At 37.3% G+C, this 27,291-nt stretch overlaps 1 long non-coding RNA gene across 1 annotated transcript in view; it reads right to left on the bottom strand.

Moving 5' to 3' along the window:
- Window positions 1-7,296: 7,296 nt before the first annotated feature.
- Window positions 7,297-27,291, bottom strand: part of LOC122812779 — a 31,199-nt gene continuing 11,204 nt past the window's right edge. Inside the window, exons 2-3 of the long non-coding RNA XR_006366557.1 lie at window positions 7,682-7,758; window positions 7,297-7,578 (exon numbers count right to left, since the gene is read on the bottom strand). This is a non-coding gene — a long non-coding RNA (uncharacterized LOC122812779). The remainder of the gene's footprint in view (window positions 7,579-7,681; window positions 7,759-27,291) is intronic.

Below are 27,291 nucleotides of genomic sequence, written 5' to 3' on the forward strand. Positions count from 1 at the left end.
TAATATATTTTAGCCACCGATTTTCTCAGGATGTGCAGCAGGTGTTAAAAGAGACAAAGAAACCTGCTACTTAAAAAGCATATATGGGTAAGCAAAAAAGCTTTTCTACTTGGTGCCATAGTAAGACCTAGGACCCCTTTAAGACCAAGCCATTTCTGGTTCTAGAATAATTATGTGACTTACTAACCTTTGACCTTTTATTCTTTTCTAGCAATAATCATCTTTTGCAGATTTCTGTTTGAATGCCCATAGAACCCCTCCCCCCCATCATACTAGTCTCAAGGCATGCATTTTCTGAGAGGATTTTTGCATATCCTTCTACCCTGAAAACAGGTTGGGTCACCTGAAGATCTTAATTTTGTTTTGGGAAAACTACCACTTTCACCATTTGAACCATAAAAATGATTTGAGATTACCTTGGAAACAGTGCCAGTTATTGCACTACTACTGTTTTTCCAAGTTAGAAGAAGTATCTGAGCTGCAAACTCTTATGCTGGGTCAGCCTTATCTCATTTTTCATGTGGACAGAATATCTTTGAGAATAAACACTTCATTTATGCCTAAAGTGGTTTTACGTTTTATTTTGAATCAAAGTGTTAATTTTCATGTCTTCTTTCTAGAACCTAGAAATAAAGGAAAAAAAAATCTTGAATACGCTGTATCACCATAAACAGCTCAGATACTATCTTGATGTAATAAAAAACATTAAGGGATTCTAATTAGCTATTCATTTTCTATGAGGGTGAGAAAAAGGGACAACCAGTGTCAAAACAGAAAATTTCCAAATGGTTGTCTCATACTATTGCCTTATGTTATAGCCACCAAAGCAAATCACTTCCAGGTAGGTTTAGGGCCATTCTACCACAGACTTGGCTTCTTCTGTGGCCTTTTGGAAAGCACTGGACTGCAGGTTGCATAAGTTAACTTGTTATAACAGTAGCTGTTTGAAGAGATCACTGTTGCATTAGCTATACCCTCCCTAAATCCCATAATTTTCATGCCATGCTCTTTTTACCAGTTTGTAGATATACATATGTGTATTTGTGTCTGCTGTCTGCATGTGTGGTTTTGTGTGTGTGCATGTGTGTGTGTGTGTATATATATATATATATATATATATATATATATATATATATATATATATATATATAATATATATATATATATGGATCCCTATCAGGTGACTGAGTTTTCAGAAACTAAAAATTCATATTGGTGAGACATTATGATCGAATTTCCGGAAACTTGAAGCTTTTAAATGGATCAAAAATAGTCACAAAACAACCAAATAAAAACAAGGCAATTCCAGACTGCAAGTAGGATAACCTCTTTTCAGTTTATTTTAAATCCACCAATACATGAGCGCTTTCATCTCCAAAATGAGACTTCATCAGATCGTGGTACAGTCAGGATCAGGAAATTTACCATTTTCCTTAATGTATTGTGATCTCAGAGTTGGTATATAATGTGTAGGAGGTGCAGCCCCCCCCCCCACATGAGTGGAGTTGGGGGCTTGCCCCCCCTGCAAAAATGCAAAAAAGGATAGATTCTGTGTTTTTTTTTTTTAATGTTTGAGTTTTTGGAAATTCGATTATATCATCTCTCCGATACGAATTTTGAGTTTTTGAAAACACGATCAACTGACAGATCCATATAGATATATGTATATCTCTTTCATAGCATATTCCTGTTCTCAGGGTTCTTGCCTCCCTTATTCTGTGACAAGAAATATACAATCAGTTGGACCCCATACCACTGCGATATTTGGAATGTTTACTAAAGCTACTGTCTGGTTGTCCTAACCTTGAATGGATATAACCCATAGAACCAAGGTTACTGCAGCAGTGATCTATTCAAACACCTATTGCAATGGTAAGTTTACTTATACAACAAGACTTTCTGCTCTTAGCCTCTTTATTTTCACATGCATAACAGCCTCATTAGACCCAAGCAATGTTCCTGTTTTATTTCTCCAGGCAAGCAGACCATTAGCTACATTGACTTCAGTTCAGCTGTTGACTCCAGCTATTTCAACCACTGCTCTCTGAAACTTTTCTAAAGCTGAAATGATTCCAGGGACCTTGGAAATCTGTAATTATTGAGGGAAGTGTTTCACTACAGATAAGAGATACCTGCTTCTAAACTGGTTTATCAAACTCTTTGGTAAGCATCATGGGGAGGGATAAACTTAACATTAAACATAGCTTAACAATCTGTTCATTTGTTTAAAATAAATACTATTCCCTTTTTGAGCCATTTGTTAAGTCTTGCATATATTGTCAGACATGATACCTATCCATTCATTCATTTGGCACTTTTAAATAACAAACACTTCCATGGCTTCCATGCACTACAACTACTGTTCTTTTCTTCTGATTGGATCAAGAAATCTTTCCGAGGCTTGATCTACTGATATGCATTATTAGAAATCTAAACCTGATACTGTCTATGCAGACAACACAAACCATCTGGAAATTAGAATATCTTCGTAACATACCAGTGTATCGAGAAATATTATTAGCACTTGGGGATTATATTTCTTAATTTCCTTTGAAATTCTCACAACAGAAGTTTAGTAACTTCATTCTAATCACTTCAGCATTATTAAAGATGACACATTGTGCCTTTACATCTAACAGACCCATTGGTTATCCTTCACAAACATATGAAGTACCATAAGGTACTGCAGAAATGTGTGAGATGTCTATGTGGATATTTTACATATCCTGATTAGGCACTTCTTCAGTATTCTCAGATTTCATGCTCTAATGTTTATACTTTATTAGGCAGATTAATGCCAAACACTCAAACAATATATACTGCATTCTGCACTGGTGCCATTCTTTAATGCAGCACATATGTCTATTTTAAATCATCAGGTTTTCTGACTGGAAGTCTTCTTTATTAATGTTTGCACTATAAACTACATTTAATGAAAATAATTGTATAGCTACATTGTGGTTCACGGCTAAACACATAAAGGCTAAAAATGCCTATGACAAAATGGCATTAAACACTGTAATGGTAGAAAAAAAAGAGAAAATAAATATCTGTGGTGTGTTTCATTGATGTACTTGTATCTGCTAAAAAGTGCCTGTCATAAAATAGTATCAAAATAAAATTCTTATAAACATATATATATTGCACAGTAACTGAGCAGATCAAGTCCTTTCATGTCATGGTAGAGTGCTTTTATTTCATACATGATATCCTATTGCCTGTTCTTCCCTGTGCAAGCAATACCTTGGTATTTATACCTTTACAGATTCATTAATTGTTACTAGGCTCATAACCCAGGGAGCCTTTCTAAGCCTAGTCAAGTTTTCCTGAAAGACTAATGATGTCCTGCATGTGAATAGGACACTGAGAGCCAAGCATTTATAAGCTACCTCTTTATATAACAGACATGGGTGCCAGGCTCAATGTAAATGTCTTATTTCCCATCCGTTGGTCTAGGTTGAACCTAAACTGGGCAATAGACAAACTCAGCTTCATATGGATTGGAAACCTGTTGCATAGGAGTAGCAGTCTCTGGGACACATGTCTATCTCTCCTGAATGTTCTGTTTAAGTCACAGACAAAATTCAGATACCTGGACCTTGTATATCTGATAATCCTTGACTTACAAATATGTTGGAGATTCATAAGTGTGGGGTTTGCATATGCCTTGTAAACCAGGCATATATCAGCTCTCAGCAATCTATAAGAGACTGAGAAGAGGGAAAGGGCTTTAAGGTGTGCTGCATAAGGTAGGTTTGAACACTAGTAAGGAACCTCTGAGGTTGCTCTAGTTGCTGCATATGCCTGGTCATGTATATACCATAGGGAACAGACTGGTCTGATAAGGTCGTAGTACAGTAAAATAATGACCTCTTTGGAAATAAATGCCTTGCTCTTACTTTTAAGTTGTGCAACATAAAAGGATTTCCTCACCCTTGTGGCCACAAGGCGGTCGAAGATAAGGCTACTGTCTACGTGAATACCCAGATCCCTGACCACTGAGTCAAGTCTTAGGGACGCATTATCAACATGGTAATTAGCTGGGATGGTTGACTTCCCAAAGTGTACAATCATGGATTTCTTAGCATTGAGTTTAAGACCATGGCTTTTTCACCATTTGTTAGTTAGAGAGAGACCTTCTTGAAGAATACTAGTGTCTGCAGGGGAGATGATGATAACCCCCAGCTTGCAATTATCTGCAAACTTAGCCAGCCATAAAACTTCAGTATTCACTTCCATTTCAGAGAAATACATGCCAAAAACAAGTGGGCCCAGTAAAGAGCCCTGGGAGACTCTGGTAGTGACTGGCCTCTTGGTGGAGATGGCCTAATCTATTTAGACCTCCTGAGTCCTGTCAGTAAGCCAGCTGGCTATCCAGCATGTGACAAAAAAGTGTTTATACCTAAAATATTGAGCTTGTCTGTAACACCTGAGTGGGGTATTGTATCAAATGCTTGGCCAGGTCGAGGTATGCTGTGTGCAGAGTATGGTATTTATGTTTACCATTCAATGGTAAATTGATAGTCACATATAACACTTAGTTTGAAACATTTTAAACTGAAATCCTTCCTTCTGCATGTTCATAGTGACAGAATAGTTATTCCTATTTCCAAACAGCTGTGCTTATATTTCCACAAGATCATCATAATAACTTTTATCAGCAAAATTAGAGTTCCCATATTTGTATATGCTCTCCTGTACTCATGTACATAGTAGAAGACTCTGTTATGGAAAGCATATTATATACAGGTTCTGGTAACCCCTCTTCTATCTTCATCATGAATTATATTACGCCTAATAAAAGGGACCCAGATCTGAATTAGCAAACATTTAAACTTTCATCTGAAGTCTTTTGTAGAGTATTATATTTAATCTAGATTATCATGCCATGTAAATATAAAGTAGTAAAATCTCTTCCATTATCCTGACTCTGCAGATTAGAATGGAATATCTATGTTCTTGTTTCTATATGAGCTATGGCTATACTACACCCATGTTTCTATCCATTTACTTTCTTTTCTTACAGCACCACTGGGCTCTTAAACTGTGTTGCAAATTCCATAGAACCACACTGTCTAATTGCTACCTACTGACCTCTTACACTATGTGACAAAATCCAAAAATTGGTCTTGTAGCTGCAAATGATAAATATGCACCTCCACTAAGTATAATGCGTGAAATAGAAATTTCCATGTGTTAATTAGTTGCCTATATTGTTTAGTTTGACTGACCATTACTTTCTTATTCTCATGGCATAGTTTGCGTTTCCTGTCACTAACTTTGAGGAATTTCTCTATGTATTCTAATTTCTTTCCACTTTCCCAAAACTGTGTTGTCTGATAGATCACTACAAGTTCTTTAAAAAGTTATTTCACTAATGTGACCTGAGGTGTTTGTGTGTGTGTGTGTGTGTGTGTGTGTGTGTGTGTGTGTGTGTGTGTGTGTGTGTGTGTGTGTGTGTGTGTAGGAGGGGGGGGGGTAGCAAATCCAAAATGCTGTGTACTTAAAAAATTAACTATTTGTTATTGTTTTTTGTTAAGGAATCAGGCAAATTCTGGATAAAAGCAAATGCATATAAGCATTTGATTAGAAATTAATACTAAGACTGCGGTGGTGGTGCTGTGGTAGTGTTGTCACCTCATAGCAAGATGTTTTCATGTTCGATTCTCAGCTAACGCATCTTCTGTGTGAAGACATGCGTGAATGGGCGTACCTTCATTGAAGGTTGTGCATCAGAGCTGGCAACTCAGCACGTAAAAATCTACTATCAATCATTAGTGGACTGGAGTTCCGCTGTGGCGCCCCCTAACCGGGAAAAGCCGAAAGAAACAACTAACAAATGTACTAAGCCCGATCTTCATGTTTATTATGGGGGTCTATATCTGTATGTACCACAATTTGTGTACATGGAGGGGAGGCCCCAAACACTTTCTTGATCACCGGAGAAGACTGTGATTTTCCTAGGGTTTGAAGAACATGCTCAGTGAGAAACTCTGACAATCTATGCTCTATAAGTATTGTATTGCAGTTATCATTGTACTGTGTCCCAAGTCATGACACAGAAAGGTCCACTTGAATAAGTTCAGTTATCCATTTAACAAGCAAATTAAACTGAATGCCTGCAATGAGCACTTTCTTTACATAGGCATCAACACAGAAATATAATCTAATACAATTTGCTCTGAATGAAAAAAAATGTAGGCTTTGATGTGACATATAGATCGATGTTGCATCATTTGTGAGATAATCTTATCAGCAGAGTAAGGTTTTATTTTCCAAAGAAACACACAGAGAAATCCATTCAGTGTCACTGTTTTGACAATCTTGGCAAATCTGACACTAACTTGTGATCTTGTAACTTGACATCTGTTTTTTACTTGCCATTCCTTTAGATAATGTCTACACTTTTTGGTAATCCCTCCATTAGAAGTCTCTTTCTTATCTCTACTCTCTTAATTTACTATTATTTGCATTGATTAGTGTGGTTATCCTCTAGTGTTACAGTTATGACATTATATATCTGTGAGTTCATGTATGCATTTCCTCATATGACCACCATAAGGTGTTTGCAGTGTGATTGTAATGTGTACTTGTTTTGTTATTGCTGCTTGCACCTTTCCATAATTGTACCATGCTGCCTTTCCTTTGCCTTCTGGCCTGGGTCATACCTAAAAAGGGTCTTTGGACAAGTGCATTTATAGTTGACAAACATATAAATATATGAAAGTATGTGTATATGTATGCATGTATAAATAAACAAATAAAACATTGGTAAGAATATTCCTAGCAGAATTGTATGCACTGAAACTTTTAGTTACTATAAAATGCAACATAAACTGAGCAGGACACTTTTGATATCACAGAAACAATTTAAGAGAAATCAGATTTTTCTTAATTGTTAAAAGTATTAAGTTGTCTTTTGTGTGATGTCTGAAAGTTATTGAACTCAGAATTGCTCCCAAATGGTGAATGAGAAAACAGTTACAACAATTGTCTGATGGCCCTTTTCTGCATTGTCGAAAACTAAAAACATTCATAGATTAATTCTAAGCATATTTTGAAGGATCAGTGTTAAATGAGTTTTTCTACTTAGTCTGAAATCCAAGTAGCATCATCTGAGAAGAGATATGTCTTGAACACCTGTCTTACAGACTTTCAGTCAAATGTCATATCTAATGGGTGAACTTAAGTCTTCCAACAATTAGTGTACAAGGCAAAGAATAAAGCATGTACAAAAAACAATTCTAAAATGACAAGAATTATTTTATTTAGAAAAAAAATGGTAATTTTGGACAACAAAAGTGAAAAGATGCCACATTCATGCTTGTATTAAACTGCTTCTGTTCCATTTGAAATGATTTAATTTGAATATTTCAGTTGCTTACAATTATGAATAATGTAAGACAGAATATTAAAAAAAAAAGTTAAATGCTACAGATGGTGGCCTTTCTGGAAGATCAGCTTGACCTTCTAAGACCCGGAGATGAAATCTTGCATTCATCTGGAACCGGTTCCTGCTGCTGACTCACAGTTACATGCAGAGAGCCACCATCTCAGCCCACGGCTCCATTATACCTCCTGAGGAAAGAAGAATACCATTAATAAATGCTCCTTCTTCCTGCAGTCTAGGATGCACAAACCTTCTGCTAAAAGCAAACAATAAAGCTTAATTGCTTCATACCTTCATGCTGAAAGTAGCAATTTCTTGTATATGATCATCCATTGTGTCACCAAATTAAATAGTGCTGTCACTTCATTCTAAAAAGAAAGATATCAAATTGACTCAGATTATAAATTTCCCAAGCTCCCTGCTGAGTGCTGGGAGTCTGAACAATATATCCATGTTTTACGAAAAGTAATTTCAGCATTACATCTGGCAGCATGCTTTTCCAGGGCTGCACAAGTCAAACAATGATTACAAAATTAACTTAAAACTGCTTTTTATTCCATATAATTGTGAAAAATGCAGAAATAACCACTTTCAACAAAAGAATGATTTGGGTTGTAACTGAGTCTTATGTTTCTCTTACCTTCTAATGACTAGTACTGACTATTTATTATAGTGCTAGTTCATCTTGGAATAATCCTTACAATCTGTCGTGACACTAATGCAGAAACAGCATAACTACAGTCTAAATATAAAATACCAGGCAAAATTAAATGTTCTATCACTTAGAAGTAAGCTTGTGCTGATTTATGATAGGTACTGTACTGACTGCTAAGCTTGCTAACTATAGACTTAGTGGTATCTTCATGTATTTTGAGTTATGCATATCTTCGTTTAGTCAGTAGCTCTACTGAAAGCATTTTGTCATATTTTAACTTATATGATGTTGGTATTACTGTGGTCTTATGCAATATCCACTGCCACATTGGGAATTACTGTCATAAAATTTTGATACACACACACAAGACATAATCACACATTAATTGGCCAGTATACATATGTTCACTTAAATTCACCCTGGTAGTTCTGTAGTAAGATTCCTAGGTAATTACTAGCCTAGCTATCTTTGTGGACCATTTTAAGCCTACTCGGTTTCTGTTGGTGAGAATCAAACCCTGTACATCTATTCTGTGAGGTAAATAACTTAACCATTATGCAAACCCTCAAGCCTAGCAGGATAAGTTCATAGGCAAGTACCAGGCCAGTTACCTTTGTGGGCCATTTTAAGCCTAGCCAAATTGCCTTTCAAAAGTGAGAATTAAGCCCTGTATCTTGCATCTGTGACATAAATATCTTAACCAGTATGCCAGTGCCGATATAGTTAGCATACCTCTCTGTTTTTATCTCACTCTAAGACAAAGCCAAATAATTGTTTATGGAAATATAGTACAAATGGATGCATTGTAGTATATATGAAAGCTTTATCCTGTGTCCTCGTTTACAGTTGAAGATTAGAGCCATGGCAAACTGCACCACCTTTTCCTCTGGGGTATGTGCTAAAATTTATTGAGCAGTCATCAGATGATTTTGTTACCAAAATGTCCACTTCTTGTAGCATAAGATAATCCCCGTCCTAAATGAATTCATGTCAACACCCCAAAGTTAGTTTCAGTAAACATAAAAATTTCAAAATTATTCATGAAAACTAGTTTTAGTGTGCAATGGAGAAAAAAAAAAAAAATATATATATATATATATATATATATATATATATTTTTTTTTTTTTTTGCAGGGGGCAAGCCCCCTGTACTTCTCATGTGGGAGGACACCCCAATACCCCCACACTTATATATATACCAACTTCAAGGTTGCACAGCATTGGAAATCAAAACAAACTCCACTACTGGCAAAAGTATTTTTGGAAAACATTATTCAAGCATTTTACATTTGCTGAAACTAACTTTGTCGATTTGACATGATCCCCTCCGATACCTCTGCTTGGATGAATAATTGTTAAATTGTCAGTCCATAAAACAATATCTGAAACTGAAAATGTGGTTTTAATGCAAAAAAAGAAAGATATATCATACATGCTGTTTTGTACACATATACTAACTGTTACTAATGTCAAAGTGTTTTGGAGTTGCAGGAATTTCCATGGCCAGTCTCCTATGTTTGGGGCAGCATTATTTAACCAAAATAAAATCTGTCTTCTCCATCTATATTCACTTGTTATCTCACTAGTTTGCTGCCAGAGAGTCATACTGTACTTTCCACTTGTCTCATACCTCTTGCTGGCTCATCTGTATTGGCACTAAACCCAAAAGCCATTGTTTCACGTATTAATGTCTGTCAAATTGGCCTGTAGAAAGTAATCACTGACAATGCAGTTTTCCGTGCTTGGTGCTTCTGCAGGTCCCTACAGGTAATACAAGACTAATGGACTGAATTCCAACTGTACAAACTTTGCTGGATGAAATCATCTTCATCACACACCAAATAATCTTCTAGGTGAGTCCCCTAAAAGGCTTTTTGCTGAAGTGCTAGTGCTGAAATAAACATTTGTTCTTTTGTCTGTGCCATTGTTCTTTGCCATTTGATGACTGGTTTTATATAACATGAGCTACCAAATGAGAATATTCTATTACTGTTTTTCAAGAAACTTTAGGTTATGTATGTTTTTGTATAACACTTTCTTAGTGCAGCATCTTTGTTATCAGATTGCATTACAGAACAGTGAAAATATGTTTCCATACCTGAACTCAGAAAGCCAAACTCCCAAAATGTCGTAAATTAACTCCGGGAATCTAACCACTAGGCCACCATGGTGACTTTTGCCCTGTTCTTCACTGTAGTGTGATCTTGGAGTTGGTGTATTTAGTTAGCAGGTGGTATGGAGGGCGAAGCCCCCCACATTGGTGGGTTTTTGTTGATTCCATTCATATTTAAGTTGCTAGTGGTCCAGTGGTTAGTTTCCCAGAGGTACCTTGCGACGTTCAAGGAGTTCGGCTTTCTGAAGTTTCAACATTGTGATCTTGCTTTCCATTTCCTGTGGTCATCTTTTCTATATGCTAAGGAGCTATCATGATTTAAGACTAATGTATCCCAAATCTGCAGCACACTGTCTATCCCAACAATTATTTTCTTGCCCTGCTGAGTTATTGATGTTATTCTCCCACTGTCTTAGTGATGATTTTGTATGTTTGCTTATTAAGATCACAATGCAGTTTGTACTATAGCTAGAACAAACACAGTGATGTGCTAACACAAAATCCAACTGTTATTGTTTTGTATCATCCTTTATTAAAAGTGCAATGCAGGTTGCACTGTGCTTAGATATGCTGATGTCATATTACTTGTATTTTTTTGTACTTAAATTGCAATTTATTGCTTCTTTTTTATCTTTTGCCACATATGTCCAGGTCAAGTCTGAAAAGGGTTCAAAGATCAGTACACTTACCAGATTAAACAAATGTAAGAATAAATAAATAAATAAAATATCGAAAATGGATCAGGAATGATTACTATTGTAATTATGCAGTCATATTCTGTATGTATCCCATGTTGTACCATGTAGTCTATGGTGTAACATGCTTGTATTTTTTACTTTATCTATCAGATGTTTAATATTTGCTATAAAGTTCTAAAGTATAATGCAATGTATTAAAACTATGCAGCTGCCACTCTAACTTTTTGGCAAATAAAACACATACATAAACTAACAAATAAATGGAATGGAGACCAAAGGACATATATGTTGCACTTATTTTCCCCTATTGCTTTACCTGCTTTCTTTGATTCCACAGTTATAGCCTAGTCCACAGGGACCTTGGGAATGAACACTGCACAGCCCCATATATGAAAATAATTATTGCCCATTGCAATGACATGGGCACCAAATGTGAGTTGTCATTCATCATTGCAGTGAAAATAAACAAAAAAAGGATGATCCATTACGTGGCCACATGACAAGCATTTGTTCAATGATGCAGAAACAGCTCTAGTACAAAGTAGAATGTTTTAATATTAGCAGACACTTTTAAAAGCATATACCATGCATTCCCTACCCATCAGAATCATTCAGCTAGTCATATTAAATATTAATGTGGTGAGTAATGTACCTGTCCCACTGATGCCACAATGACAGAACACAATGTATGCAGCGTTCCTTATGACCACATTGTAGAATCCTTAGCAGTTCTCTGTTTTTGTAAGACTTTGGGGTAAAATCTGTGCAAAAAGTATTGTTCTAGGGCATTATTTTCTTTTTAATTAGAAGCGTTTAGAGTAGATTGAGCGAGCATTATAATATTGTTAAAGTCAGTTTCAGCTATAGCATTTCAGAACTGATGTAATGAAACAAGATATCCAAGAAACTGTAAGTTAAAATCTACTCATTTTATTTTCACGGTAACAGATTATAAGCAAGACAAATCAATGTGAAATTCTGCATGCAAGCTTAGGCTTATGGGTGCCTTAAATTATATCCCTCTCCTTAAGTTAACTGCTTACAGCAAATATTTAGCTTTCTGCAGTGCACTGTATTAATAGTACACTAGGGACATTCCATGATATATAAACATGAACTAATCCAGGTATATCGGAACACACAAAACAATGAATAGTGTGCAATAAAGATTTGCAGTAGCTAAACAGCAGCCAAGGAAATTATTTGTTTTTTCACAGCCTGTCAGAAAGTCATTCCATCTGAATGTATTTTTATGGTTCTAACTGATCTATTTTTTTTAGTGTCTTTGATAAAATTTGTAGTAGTAATTGGTACAACAGTCTCATCCAGCAAGGTCAGTCTCAGTTACCTCAGTACCTTTCATTTCTGTTAATGAAGTACTGGCTTGTACAATATAATGATCAGAGGAAGTGTCCATTTGGGAATATTCGTTTTGCCTACTGATATGCTTCATGGCTACAGTTGTCTCTTCATTTCAGTCTCCCGGACAAGCTGTCATTCTTGGACGTGGAATGTCCAGTCTTATACAAGTGTGTTCATTTCCTTCAAAATCGTAAAACATGACTGACAGCACATAAAGTATGTACAAGGCCAAAAAATATTGGTGAGAGGGGCACAGGGCTAATGCCAAGAATAAGGGACGTATTTCTTTTAAACCTAGAAAGTTGATAGCATAATAGCTTTTGCATCAGTAAGCATTTACTTTTGAGGGATGCAAACTCTGAAACTCAAATTTCAGTTATTATTTAATTTATTTCAGTCCTAAGCCTCAATGATTTTTCAGAAAACCACAAAGCTTATGAGGAACAGGCCAAAGATATGAGGCAAAAATCTGGACATTCTGTTCATTTTGAACATTTGAGAGTTATGCCTATGTGTATTTCCTGGAGTAATCATAAAGGATCTGACATTCCAAATGGACAAATCCTTGTTCAAGAAATGCTACTGGTCAACATCCATGTGCAATTATTAGCGGCTTGAATCATTTTATAATGATGCAACTTTAGAGATTATATATGTAAATAATGTGAGTTTGGGTGAGTCAATCCACCCTTCCCCCATCAGAGTGGGGTACAGGGCAGTGTACTCTCTACAAAAAGCATTTTCTGTGTGATGTTATTGTTTTGGAATACAATTCACAGTCCCGGGGTATTGCTAGTTTGTGATCAAAGTTGTGTGAGGTAATCACAAACTCAGTCTACATTGTTAAAGAGCTGTTTAAAATATCTGACATCTGAATTTTAGATTCCCACTATTTTTCTAGGTTTGAGGTTAGAGAGTACTTTTACTGTTCTGTCATAGCACAGTCTGTGTTTTTCCTGAACTTTCTGCCAGGTTAAGTGACTGGCATTTTGTCTGGCTAAAGCAGAATACAAGAGGTCGGAAGCTTTCTCTTCATTCTCTTTCACATTGATAATTGTGAAGATGACAGTCATACTAGTTACACTAGAGTGTTTCAGTGTTCAATTAAAGCTGGATTATATTTACACTATGTTTTACAGTTTGAATGTCTCTTTCAACCTGTCCATTATACTACAGATACATTTGATAAAGAGGTTATGTGATAAAATTCCCATTATTGTAAAAATATTAACTGACCAATTGCAGACCATTCTTAGAGATGATATTGTCAGGTGTGTTATAGCTTGAACAATGTTTTTCTTCAATATAATGACTGATAATGGAGTTGTATCTTTAGTTTGATGACTTCCAGAGACTTAAACAGATGAAATACTTAATGCATTTAAACTGAAATATATTAGATGCTGGTTTACTCTCTGGTGTGTAAGGGATCTTTTGAGGTATTATACATATTTTATTGTTTTTCATAATGCTTTTCTGAAAATATTTTACACTAAGCTGTATTTTTAAGAAATACCAGGCCAAAACATTTCTCGGGTACTCTCTTTACTTAATATAATGCTGAAGTGTACCTCATGGTCTTTTTCCAGTATTTGGTTACATAGCTGATTTAGTGCATCATTAGTACACATGAATTTTGTCATAGAAAATGTAATACCTTTGGTCTGGTACAGGAACTTTTTATTTTCATCCATCTGTCTTGTCTCATTTTAAGTATCAGCAAGAAGTTAAGTGTCTTTTACCTCCTAAGGACTCGGCAACCAAAAGATGAAGAGTAAAATGTACAAATATAAGTTGTAGAGTCTTCCACGAAACACACCAAATTCTCGATAAAACACAGGTTTATTAAAGGTAAAAAGATAAGCGCTTTTGCGTGCTGGACTGCACGCTTCATCAGATCTAACACAATGAATTGTTCTAAGGCTTATATACAAAGATGTAAGTATCAGCTGATATAATTAATCAATTAAGTAATAATATATCTAGATGGTTAATCAGCTGTCAAACAGTCTTTGAAAATTCATTTAAAGTGCTAGTGTAACTTTGCTTGAAACATTCTGCTTAAAAACTCATATATAAAACAAACTGTATTGAATAATACATTCAGATGACATTTCATAACACATTTAAAATTATATAAATATTGTATGGCTGAATAGCATATAAATATATAAAAATTCATAATAGTCTGTACATGACGCCCATCCAGAAGAGAAACATAGAATGTATAATATGCAACAATGTGTAAACTAATATATATTGTTCATGTCCTTAATGAATGGATATAAGTGCACATTTAATATATATAAGAAAATGTACAAAAATGTGTAGATTGCATAGAAATATTGAATTGAGTACAATATATAAGAACATTAAAATGGTCAAATATGCTGTACCTTATTATAAATAATGTAAAATGAAGGATTCTACATATAAAACCATGCACAGTGATCTAAACAAAATTAATGAATGGAATGAAGAAACACCTTCCAAAAACAAGTGAGCATAAATACAAAACATGAATATAAAACATAAAACTAATATATTCCATGTCAATGAGTATGGAATGTATCATAATCCCCTAGCTTGGGTATGAAATGGAAGTGAGACATGGCAATAGATGTGCATCAAAATGACAAGAGGGAGTATATAAACAAAGCCATCTGGATAATGTAGAATATAATAATCTATACTAATCAGTGAAACTGATGGCAGCCTTAAAACAACGTTCCTAATTAGATGAATTGTGTAGCTAAATAGCCTCTAGTACTGGTTTCAAGGAAATATAGAGGTTTAGGCCAGGTGGTATATGGGCCCTGGTTCTAAAAATCCAACTTAATTCCAACCTCGCTAAAGAGTTCATGTTATCTCCTTGTCTTATGTTGGGTGTAATAACTTGTAATACTCTGAAACTAAAGTTGTGTTCTGGGTGAATGTTAATGTGTCTGGCAAGTACATTTTGATCATTCTTTTTTCTAATGTCATAGACATGGTTGTATATTCTCTCTTTAAGTTTCCTTTTGGTTAAACCAATGTAGAATGCATCACAAAAGTCACAAGTAGCCAAGTATATTAAGTTCATCGTATTACAATCAGCAAACATCTTAGGAACAAACCTAAGAAAACCAGATGGAAAATTAAAAACTTGTGTATGTGTAATATATTTACACATGCTGCATTTCATACATGGGTATGTCCCTTTATTATCTGAAAATAAATTTAAAGTGTGGCTAGTCTTATTGTCATTGAACTTAAAAATTAGTTTAAGATTGTCACAGTTCTTAAACAAGAAATGAGGTTTAGTGCCCACCAAATTTTTAACGTAGTCATCACTAATTAGTACATTCCAATGTTTGGTGATGATTTTCTTTAAATCTGTAATATCATTTGTGTATTTTGTTACATAACTTAGTTTATTGTCTTTGGGTAATGTCCCCATGTTATGTATAAAACTGCTAGATGTGCCAACAATATCCAAACTTGTTTCTATACCTAAAGTTTTATTCTTAATGGATCGAACTAGGTTGACATCATAACCTCTATCTAGAAATAAAGCCTCTAAATGATCAGCTTCTTTAATTAACACATCATTATTTTTGCATAACCTAGATAGACGAACAGACTGACTCTTGACAATTCCTGAAAAAACAAACCTAGGATGCATGCTATTATAGCTTAATATATTGTTCTTCCAGCACTGCTTTCTGTAAAGTGAGGAGACCAATCTTTTGTTAACATCAAACGTAAGAATAACATCCAAAAAGTTTATAGCAACATTGGAATGTTCTGCTGTAAATCTCAGGAAGTCTGTAGTAGACTCAAGATAAATTAGCAATTCCTGGAATAAAGTAAAGGTCCCTTCCCATATTATTACCACATCATCAACAAACCTTCTATAGAACTTGATTCTATGTGCCCAAGCATTATTAAACATGTATTGTTGTTCCCAAAAATGCATCACCAAATTTGCATACGTATTGGCACATGGGGTGCCCATGGCGACACCCCATGTTTGAAGAAAATATTTTTTGTTAAATAAAAAGACATTGTTGTACAAAACTAGATCTAGTAGTTGGCATATAAGGGTTTGCCTATTAGTTGTAAAGGTAGTTTCATGAGTCATTATTTCTCTAACAGCCTGTATACCATACTCATTGGGTATACAGGTGAAGAGGTTTTTGACATCTAATGAGATTAATAGGGTATCATCTGTGCCTACCCAATCCTGTTGTAATAATTCTATATCACTGAGTAGTTGGTAGGTGTCCTTAAGAATAAAAGTTATGCTATCAACTACTGGTCTCAAAATCTTTTCAATAAAAATTGAAATAGTAGACGTGGACCATCCCTTGCCAGATACGATGGGACGCATGGGGACAGGATGTATATTCTTGTGAAGTTTAGGTAGTCCCTTTAAACAAGGAACAAGGGGATTTTCAATAAACAAAAACTCATACATCTCATAGCTGATTTGCATACACATCAATAAGTCATATAGTCTATCATGTATGTTAGAAACAATGCTATTCACATCATCTATACTTATTGGTTTGTAAGTGTTTCTATCTTCCAACAATAAATCCATGGCTTTAATGTAGTCACTGGTATCAAATAAAACTACCCCCCCCCCTTGTCAGCAGCTTTCACTACTATGTTATTATTTGCCCTTAATGTTGCTAGTAAAACAAACTCAGCATTAGTCAAATTGTAAATTTTTTTCTTTTTAACATTGGCAGAATAATGAATATAAAAGTCTTTTTCGCACAATCTTATAAAACAGTCTACAACAGGGGGCATTGTAGGCGTGAAATAACTTTTCTTCCTAAACATAATAGGCGGCAACGCTCCATTGTAACTTTTGTCATTACCTTTAAAAAATAACTTGAGAGCAATCTTGCGTCCAAACAACCGTAAGTCGTAAACGTAAGAGTGGAAGACTCTACAACTTAGATTTCTACATTTTACTCCTCATTTTAAGTATCTGATATCATGGGCTGGATTCCAACAGAAAGTTATAGACAGCACAGCACACCGAAGGAACATGTCAGTGCACTAGTGGCGGACGTGATGCTAAAACAAGAGCGAGTAATTATTTATGCAGCAAAGGATGATTACATGCTCCTTGCATGCCCACCAGCTTCCAAAACATGATGGATCCACCCAATGCAACTTAAATGTGACAACTTTCCAAAACACTCAGCAGAGGCTAGATGTGTTTTATTTTAGTGCCACTATATTCCTGTTGAATCCTGCAGAATCCACAAACATTACATTAAAAAAAAATGCAACCATCATTTAATGCACTACAGTAAGCTGGGGTACTGCAATCCATACCAGAGGACAATCTGCAAATGTGTCCCAGGAAGCAGCCAGCTAGGTGCTCAGCCAGGTTCAGTTAAGCCAGTTTTCTGACTATGAAATAATAGGTAGATACAGATTAGACAGAGATCTGATACAGGCCGACTGCAAGATATGGTGCACCCCACATGTATTCCTATAGTCTGAAGGTAACCCAATACCAATAGAAACAAAAGTGTGCCTGAGTCTAGGTATACTGGCCTCAGGGACATTTTAGTAGAATATGGGGGATGCCATAGTAGCTTCCTAGACAGCTGCCATTCACTTCCTCTCACATGTCCTGGTAGCAGTGTATGTCATGGTGGATGAATATATACACTTCCCAACAATAGTCATGGAGAACAGACCTGCATGTTACAGTTTTATGCCATAGAAAACTTCCCCCATGTCCTCAGTGCAATAAGCTGCACCCACTTCTCAATTAAAAACCCAGCTGTACCTGGTGCTGAATAAAACCTCAATATAAAGGGGTGGCCATCACACAACTGTCAAGTGATGTGCTCAGCAGATGGTGTTATTGCTAATATCATGACAACACACCCCAGTAGTGTGCACGATGCTGAAATATGGAGAGTAAGCAGTCTGAAGGCCACTTTCCAACATGGTGAAATCCCTGTATGACTACTACTCAGTAAGTACATGATCACAGCTATTATGTAATCAGAATCTAGACCGGTCAACATTAAACACCAGGATAAAAATTGTGTTATGTCCTTCCTACAAAGAGGTGACTGCAGTTATCCACTAGAGTCTTGTCTAATGACACTATACAGAGCCCTATCAACCCATACCAAGGATGCTTACAACAGTGCAAGCAGTGCCACAGGGCATACCATAGAGTTTGTATTTGGCATGCTGAAAGCAAGACTCAGACATCTGAACACATCAGGGTGTGCACTACAATACATACCAGAAAAATCATTAAAGATGGTTGTCATGTATGCAATGCTGCACAACATGATAGCAGGAAAATAAGGTGCTTTCTAGCTGCAGATGTGGGTGACCTACCCCAAGGACCCCAGATTTCTAATGATGACATATCAGAGCTGTTAAAGGATAATCAGGAGGACACAGAGGTGAGAAACAATTGATGTGGGTAACAGAGGATGTGGCCATATGTCCTAGATCAGGCAACATGGCAACACCTGATACATATCTTTGAGTCATGACAAGCCACACATACATATATATATACAGAATAAAAAGTGATGTTCACATGCTCTCCCATGACAGCAGCAGCACAGAGCATAACTAAGGGAAAGAAACCATTAACTGTCTACACTGAAGATCTAACATAACAGAAGTATAAGATATACCAGTAAGAATATATATGCAACACTCAGAGAAACATCTATGCAGGAAGTCTCTCTGCAAGGTAGAGCAATAAAAAGGGCCACAGAAACAAATGTGTGGGATGCAGGTGGTGTGTACAGCAGAAGGTGTCATTGGATGCATAGGATATCATAATGCAGTTAACTAGCATGGAATGCTACCCATAAAATAGCCAGTAACATAAGAAATCAAGATCCATGAAATTTAAGGGAATGTATCAGCACAAACATACCCCAAATCAGGGGTCATACACAAACACTGATGTATCACACATAGCATTGTGTGATGTGCAACACTGTATTACAACACAGTAAAAAGCTTACAGCAGTATGACTAATTACAAACTTACCAAGGACTGGCCAAAAAGAAGATAAACACAAACAAGGATCACATTCCATGTCTGATACGGAATGTTATACAGAAGGCAACTCTTCAATGCACAAGTTATTGCAGAAGTAGTAATATGTTCAAACATGCAGAGCCTCAATGACAGTGACTACACAACATACATGGAACATGCATTAATGTTTAGGATACAGCAGCACAGGTAGATATATCTATATATATATATATATATATATATATATATATATATATATGTGTGTGTGTGTGTGTGTGTGTGTGTGTGTGTCGAGTCACTGAAATATGAGAAGAAACACATGGGAACTAAATGTCATATGATGACATGAAGCCACGATTGCACAGATTTGTTGTTCAAATCCTCAACACATGGCATCACTTGCAGTTTTCTTTTACTTGTCATGTAATATGCAAGCACATCTTCCCATTTTATTGTGTGTAATTCTTCCCTGTATATTCACTGATTTAAGCTATTTAACTTCCATCAATCCATGCAACATTTACAGAGATTTGGTTTAAAGAGGCAGAGAGTAACCCAGAAGTGCAAGGTTTCAGTGCCTTCCACATTTTTAGACTAGTAGCTGCACAGACAAGGATGAAAGGTGGAGGTGACTCAATATACATCAGTAACTAGCATAATTCTAGGGTGATCAAATAAGATGACATGCTGGAATTCCTCCACGTGCAGATCACCATAGACAAAATATCCTAGCCAGCTATAGGTCACCCTCCATGTTCTAAAAAGCTCACAATACATATTTAAATGTTCAGGAGACACTTACCATCGAACCTACCACCATACTAATGGGAGACTTTAAATACCTCTCTACAGACTGGGAATCCTACATGGCCTCACATCTACAGGTACAGAGATTCCTGAACTTTGTAAATACAAACACCCTTGACCAAATAGTGAATACACACACTACAGGCACCAACTTACTCAACATCATGCTCACAAATATGGAAGAACCCTGCACTCCCTAATGTCTCATCCTCCCTGGTAAGGTCCAATCATAAAGCTGCCTCCTTCAGAATCAGAATCAACTCTGTGATCCTATTAAACCAGCAGCAGTTAGTAACTATTCCAAGGCAAATTACTTTTTATTAAACTTATGTTTTGTCAAAATTCAATGCCTTTCAATACCCAGACAACACAGCAGTGCTAAATTGCACTCAGAAACTCTGTATACACATTTCAGTGGCTGCATAGTGGCTGCTTTACTTACCAGGAGTAGGCCAAGGACTAGTCCCAGAAATAAACTGCCCTGGTGGTGTCCCAAATTAAATAGGATATGCAACAAAAGGAAAAAAAATATGTGTCAAAAATATGGAAAGGTAATTCCCATAAAGATAAAAAACTCTCATATCAAACTAAATAGCCAACCGAGAGGGCTAATTAGATCAAGCAAAGCCAACTCTGAGGTTAAGATCATCTCCAAGGTAAAAGATAAACATATGTCATTCTTCATCTTCATTAGAAACCTCAAGGGCAGCATACAGCAATGTGCTAAACTGGTGGTTAATGGTGCCACATTCATTAAGCCTGGCAATATAATAAACCTATTAGTAGACAAAATTCAGTTCCAACTTTACCCCTGCTCACCCCCAACCATCCCCCCAAAAATACCTTCAAACATAACCCCTAGAACTATAACTGAAGAGCACGTGCTGGCTGTCCTCACTAAAGCCATGAACACAGCCTCAAATGGCCTCAATAATATCCCAGGATGCCTCCTGAATAGTCTAAATATGACTTATCAGGACCTCTGGAGTCATTATTTAACTATAGCCTTAAAACATGTTTTCTGCTAAGTGAATGGAGGACTCTGATCATCACCCCCTTCATAAGGGAGGACCTTAAACAGATCCTGGAAACTACAGTCCCATTAGTCTAACTAGTCTTATTTGTAAAGCCATGGAAATAATTATTATGAAAATTATCAATTAGAACACAGGAGGCCTCCAGACATTGGATCCATTCCAGTTTGTCTTTGTCAAAGGAAGGTAATGCTTACTGAACCTATTGGATTTCTTTGAAAAGGTCACTAAGGCAATGTATGAGGTGAACATTGTCCATACTACCTGTTAGATCTGGGTAAAGCACTTGATATGATACCCCAGCTCTAGGAGCTTAGAATCTGTGAGGCCATCTCCACAAAGAAGCCAGTCACCCCCCCCCCACCCCCCCAGGGCTCTGTGCTAGGCCCTCTCTTCTTTGGCATGTGCTTCTCAGATATTAAAACCAGTGTCAAATGCCTGTGGCTAACCAAGTGAATGGACAATTGCAAACTGGGATCAGACATTGAAAATCACCCAAGATAAGAACACCTTTCAGGAAGGTCTAACACAGACAGACACTTGGTGCCAATGACATGGCTTAACAGTCAATACCAAGAAATGTATTAAAGTACTATTTGGGAAGTTTGCTACCCCAGGTAACTATGTTATCAATAAAAATACCCCTAAAAGTTGATTCACTAGTCAGGAATCTTGGAACTTGTAAATAGTAATCTAGCCTTTGGCCAACATGTGTCCAAGGTAGTAAGAAAATCTTTCTATGTTTCTTAGCTTATAAGCAAGGGCATGGTATCTAGATCCAGAGAGGTCAAAGTACTACTGTTCTTGGCCTTCATCAGACCTGTCATAGAGTATAATGGCCTCTTTGGTATATACCTGAGCAGAAGCATGCAGCAAATGGAATGCTCATGAAGGTTCCTTATAAAAGCCTAACACAGATAGTAAATACAATGTCTTATGGTGATTGCCTTAAAATCCTGTCTTTTTACTCAGAATCATACAGACTTCTGAGAAGAGATCTTTGCCTGGCATCCCTGGACCCTGTTTTAATGAACCATTTGCAAATCCACAAAACAAACTGCATCAGAAATACTAGATTAAAAGTTTTTCTTGTGACTTAAATAAGATATGGGGAGAGGTAGATATATTTCTCAGAGATTCCCATTCTCTTGAACAGGCTTTCCATACATGTGAAGAAGAGTCCCTCCTCTCAATTGTCCAGAGTTTTGCAGAATGTCCAGATTTTTGCCTCATACATTTGGTCCATTCTTCATAAAAACAGTAGCCTTCTGACAAATCAGTGAGTATTGAATTCAATAAAAAATGACAGATGTTTGTGTTCCAGACTTCATATCCTTTAGAAAATGTATGATACAACATGTTTTATTCTAACAACTTTATAAGTTTGTAAGACCAATATTTAAAATTTTTCCTATTTTAACATTTGTCCCTATTCTGGGGCCTTTGTCCCCCATTATTTTCGGCTTTGTCCAGATTTTTTGTGTTAAGAGGTTGACAGGTATGCTCCCTAATCCTATTTAAGCACAACTTGTCTTGGACCAGTGGATTGCTAATAGCACAATGAGGTGGGTCTGTTGTATTTATTTGCACATGTTATCCATGTACATGCATTGCACCCATTTCTATATTGGTTGTTGCTGTCTTATGTCTGTGCAACAACATGACATGTTCTTACTTTTGTGATTTATATACATCTGTTGTGTCATGCTGTCACACTGGTAAAAAATGGCCTTGTGTGTGGCATGTACTGGCAAATATTGCTCCATGTTGTATTACAGTACTGTGACTGGTATATATTAGCACGTTTCGTGTTTTTGAACTTTTTTTTTTGTCATTTTTTTGTGTCGGTTATTTCGTTGTCGGTGTTTTGGCATGTTGGTGTTATCAGGTAGACCCATGCATTTATATATGTCCATCTGCAAATTACGATGATATCAATAATTGGTTGTGGATGCTTGCACTTTTCAGACATATTGACTGATGCACAAGTCTCTTCCTTTAGTAATTTTCTCCTATTACTGAAAGTTCTATTTAGCTTGTATAAGTTCTTTATATGTGTATTGGTAATGCACATGCACATCTTACTTTATAAACAAGTCTTTTTTGCATACATCCCTGACATGACATGACATGACATCCTTGACAAAAAAAAAATTGCCTGAATCTCCTTGTGTTCTGACTGTGCTTCTCAAACTTTTTGGAAGTATAGAGTATATTTTAGTACATTTATTAAAACTGTATTTGCCTTAATATTGCTACAACTCAAGTGTTCTAGGTTGCACTGCATCTGAATTGTTTTATTGTGTTTTATCTGATTTTCTGTATATGTAGACTAGATACTTATTCTACTATATTACTGCCTCTTAAATCGTTTTTCAGTTGTGCACTTGCCTTGTTTCATTTCAAAAGTTTTAAATTGCTAATTTTGTAGAGTTTTAATTGCATTTACTGTTTAGGGCTACACACTCAAGTGTTAGCCTTTTCTGTGTTTATTTACTGTATTATTGCATTGTTTAGATTGTTCTAACCAAAAAAAAAAATACTATCTTGTTTGCTCATTTCCTGCATTTCCTAGTTAGTATAGTCCAGATCCCAGGCTTTGCTGGTTTTGGGACTTTATTTTCTGTGTTCAGAGCTATACAGACTTTGCTTTGGTAGAGGGAAGTCCTACTGCTTACCAGTGGGACTGGTGAGCATTGTACTGCCTGTCTGACACTAGAGGAGTGGTTTCCAGCTCTGAAATTGTAATTTGATTAGCCCTTTTGGGCTGATTTCTATCCCTTTCAACTTTCTGGCTTAAAAATGCATGTGTTTGTACATTTTTTGCATTGTGCAGCACCACAGGCCTAGAGTTAAACTATTCCAGGTGCCAGAAAGTCTGCTCTTCAAATTTTCCCATAGAACAAGCTGGTTTCTCAGTAGTAGCACTAAAATATGAACCCCTGTGACTAGCACTTGCTCTAGAACCTGCTGGAAAGCACTAGGAAGCCTTAAACTGATACAAGCACTCAACTCTCCTTGATAGTAAGGATAAATTAATCATAGGCACTAAACAGCCTATAATTACAAAGTACCTTGCAAAGTTAAGGGAAAACAGCTCTTGTACTTTACATAAAAAGCACCTGAACAGGCATGTCCAAGGGTCAACTTCCAGTGATTTCTCCTGTCCACCTGGTGAATTTGGGCATACTGGGGCAATGCAGCAACTGTCTCATGTACACAGACAACCCTCTCCTCCTACCACCTAACACTACAACCTGCAAGAGATGCCCTTACATAGCCAAACTGGAAACAAAGCTCTCTCCATCCAAGATTGTGCTAGACAGTTAAGAGGAGAGGGTTAACACCTGCACTACACCTCGAGCAACACATAGCCCTTCAAAACCCACACCATCAACACCCACACATAGCAACACTAAACCCACATATGCAGAGGCCCTTAACATTAACTTTCCCAAGCAACAAGGACCTCCGTAGCTGAAACACAAACACACACCAGTCACAACAAAACTGACACATAGCTCACAACACCAGTGTGCCACCCAACAACAGCCCCTAATGTAAGACAACGTACCCAACACTTTATTCATAGGTGACTCTATAGTCAAGCACACTGATGTCCCACTCACCAGGCTGAACAAGGAGAAAATTACAGTCAGCTGCCTGTCAGGTGCCAGGATTTGCCACATAGCACATGCACTCAAGTCACTCCACAGCAAGTACAAATACGACTCTGTCATTGTCCACCTCCCTGGACTACATGAAAAGAGACATGGAAGAGATCTCAGATCATGTGGCCCAAGCAGGTATGACCCTAGCCCTGAGCAGCATCCTGCCTTCACCCAGAATTATACCACAGTATAAGGACAAAATGATTGACTCCAACAATTGGCTAAGCTTCTGGTATCATTCAAAGGGGATCCAGTATCTGTCTGCCTGGGACAACATGATCGACAATCCATGATGATTTGCCAGAGATGGTTTGCACCTGTCACCCCTGGGATTCAGGTTACTGGCTAAAGCTCTTGCCACCCCTATAGTGCCTTTTTTTGGCAAGGTTCAAAGGACAAAACCACCACCATAACAGATACAAGCATGCAAAATCTGAAGGTAATGCTACTCATTGCTAGAAGTCTAAACCTCAAAATGCATTCTCTGGAGGCACTCCTAAAAATGGAGAACATTGATATCTGTGCAGTAACTGAGACCTGGTTCAAGGCTCCAAAGAACACCCCTGCAATACCAGGCTACAACTCTTACCACACTTTTCAGCCACCAAACCAAGGCCGAAACACTAAAGGTGGAGGAGTGTCCATATTCACCAAGGATATTCACACCTCCAGGATAGTTGCCCAACACAATGCATCTGAAATTCTCCAGGTGCAACTAACACTAGGTAAGACTGCAATCCAAATTGTAGCTTGCTGCAGATCCCCCAGCTTGCCCAAGATTCTCACTACACCTTTCTAAATATACTGGAAAATATTAAGATACAACCAAACACCCTAATACTGGATGATTTCAACTACCTTGCCATTAACTGGGAAAAATACTCGGGTCTCAAGACCTTTTCCAAATGGTTTTTGGAATTCATAAATTCCAACACCCTGGATCAACTAATCCACTGTCCCACCAGGGGCTCCAATATCCTAGACCTGGTCATTATCAACATGGGAGATAGATGCTCCGCACCAGTGGTCACCCCCTCATTGGTCATGTCTGACCATAAGCAAATCACCCTTGACATCCACATCCCACCCCCAGTAAGGAAACCTCCATAAAAAACTTCTGCAAAGCCAATTTCATGCTACGCAAGTCAGAAGTGACAAACTTCATGACACCCATGCAGACAGGAGCTGAAAGTTTGACTGCTGAATCCTACACTAAGGCACTGTATGAGCACATCCACTCATGCATGAATCGTGCCATCCCAAATAGAACTAAGACTGTCTCCTCCAAAAAAAGGAAGCCAATCTGGTGGTCCTCTGCCATAAACAAACTATACAACAGAAGGAAGAAACTATTGCATTAAAGAGGAAAATCCCAGGATGCAAAAAACTTCCTTACCAGCCTCAGTAACAAGCTGAGATCCCTCATAAAATCCTCCAAAGCTAGTTACAAAAATAAAATTGCCAAAGATTCCAAAGACAACCACAAGGCATTCTATAGTTATGTCAGGAATCTAAATGGCAATGCTCAAATCTGCTCTGAGCTACAACAGAATGGCATTAAATATACTGATCCCAAGGATATTGCCAATATTCTGGCAGATTGATTTAGTGCCAACTTCACCCCCCTCTCACCCCCTCAAGGGCCCATCTCAATACCAAAAGATTGCCAAATTCCAGTAATCACGGCCACACTGGTTGAAACCACACACTCCAAAGCTAACAATACAGCATTTGTGGGACCAGATGACATCCCGGCTGTCTACTACATGAACTACAAAATTAACTGGCACCTCACCTAAGTGTCATGTTTAATCATAGCCTCACCTCAGGTTTCATGCCCCTGTGTGGTGCACAGCTACAATTATCCCACTCCACAAGGTTGGATCCACCTTGGATCCCGGGAACTGCTGTCCCATCAGTCTGACGAGCCTGATCTGCAAGGGCAAAGAATGCATTATCATGGAACTTATAAACAAAAACATTGGCAACCTTCAAACACTGGACCCCACCCAGTTTGGGTTTGTGAAGGGCCAATCTTGTCTCCTGAACCTGATTGACTTCTTCGAATCAGTCTCCCGAGCTGTGGACAAGGTAAGGCAGTCCACACAGCCTATCTGGACCTTGCCAAGGCTTTCAATACCATCCCCCACTCTGGAATCATAGATAAATTTACTAAGCTGGGCATAAATTCCTATGCCACTCAATGGGTTGCTAACTGGCTTACTGACAGAACCCAGACTATAAAAGTAGCCAACTCCAAATCCAGCTCCAGACAAGTGAGAAGTGGAGTACCCCAGGGTTCAGTCCTGGAACCGCTCTTGTTTGGCATCTGCTTCTCTGAAGTACAGGCCAAACACTAAGTGACTCTGGCTAACAAAGTTCACAGATGACTGCAAACTGGGAGCCATTATTGAATCCTCAAATGATGTGGATATTCTAAAAAAGGGCCTTACAGAAACAGATGCCTGGTGCCAGAGCCATGGGCTCAAGCTTAATGCCAAGAAATGCATAGTTATCCCCTTTGGGAAAAA

The sequence above is a fragment of the Protopterus annectens genome, chromosome 10.part0, assembly GCF_019279795.1.
Source record: "Protopterus annectens isolate FY-2018-M chromosome 10.part0, PAN1.0, whole genome shotgun sequence".
NCBI lineage: Eukaryota > Metazoa > Chordata > Ceratodontiformes > Protopteridae > Protopterus > Protopterus annectens.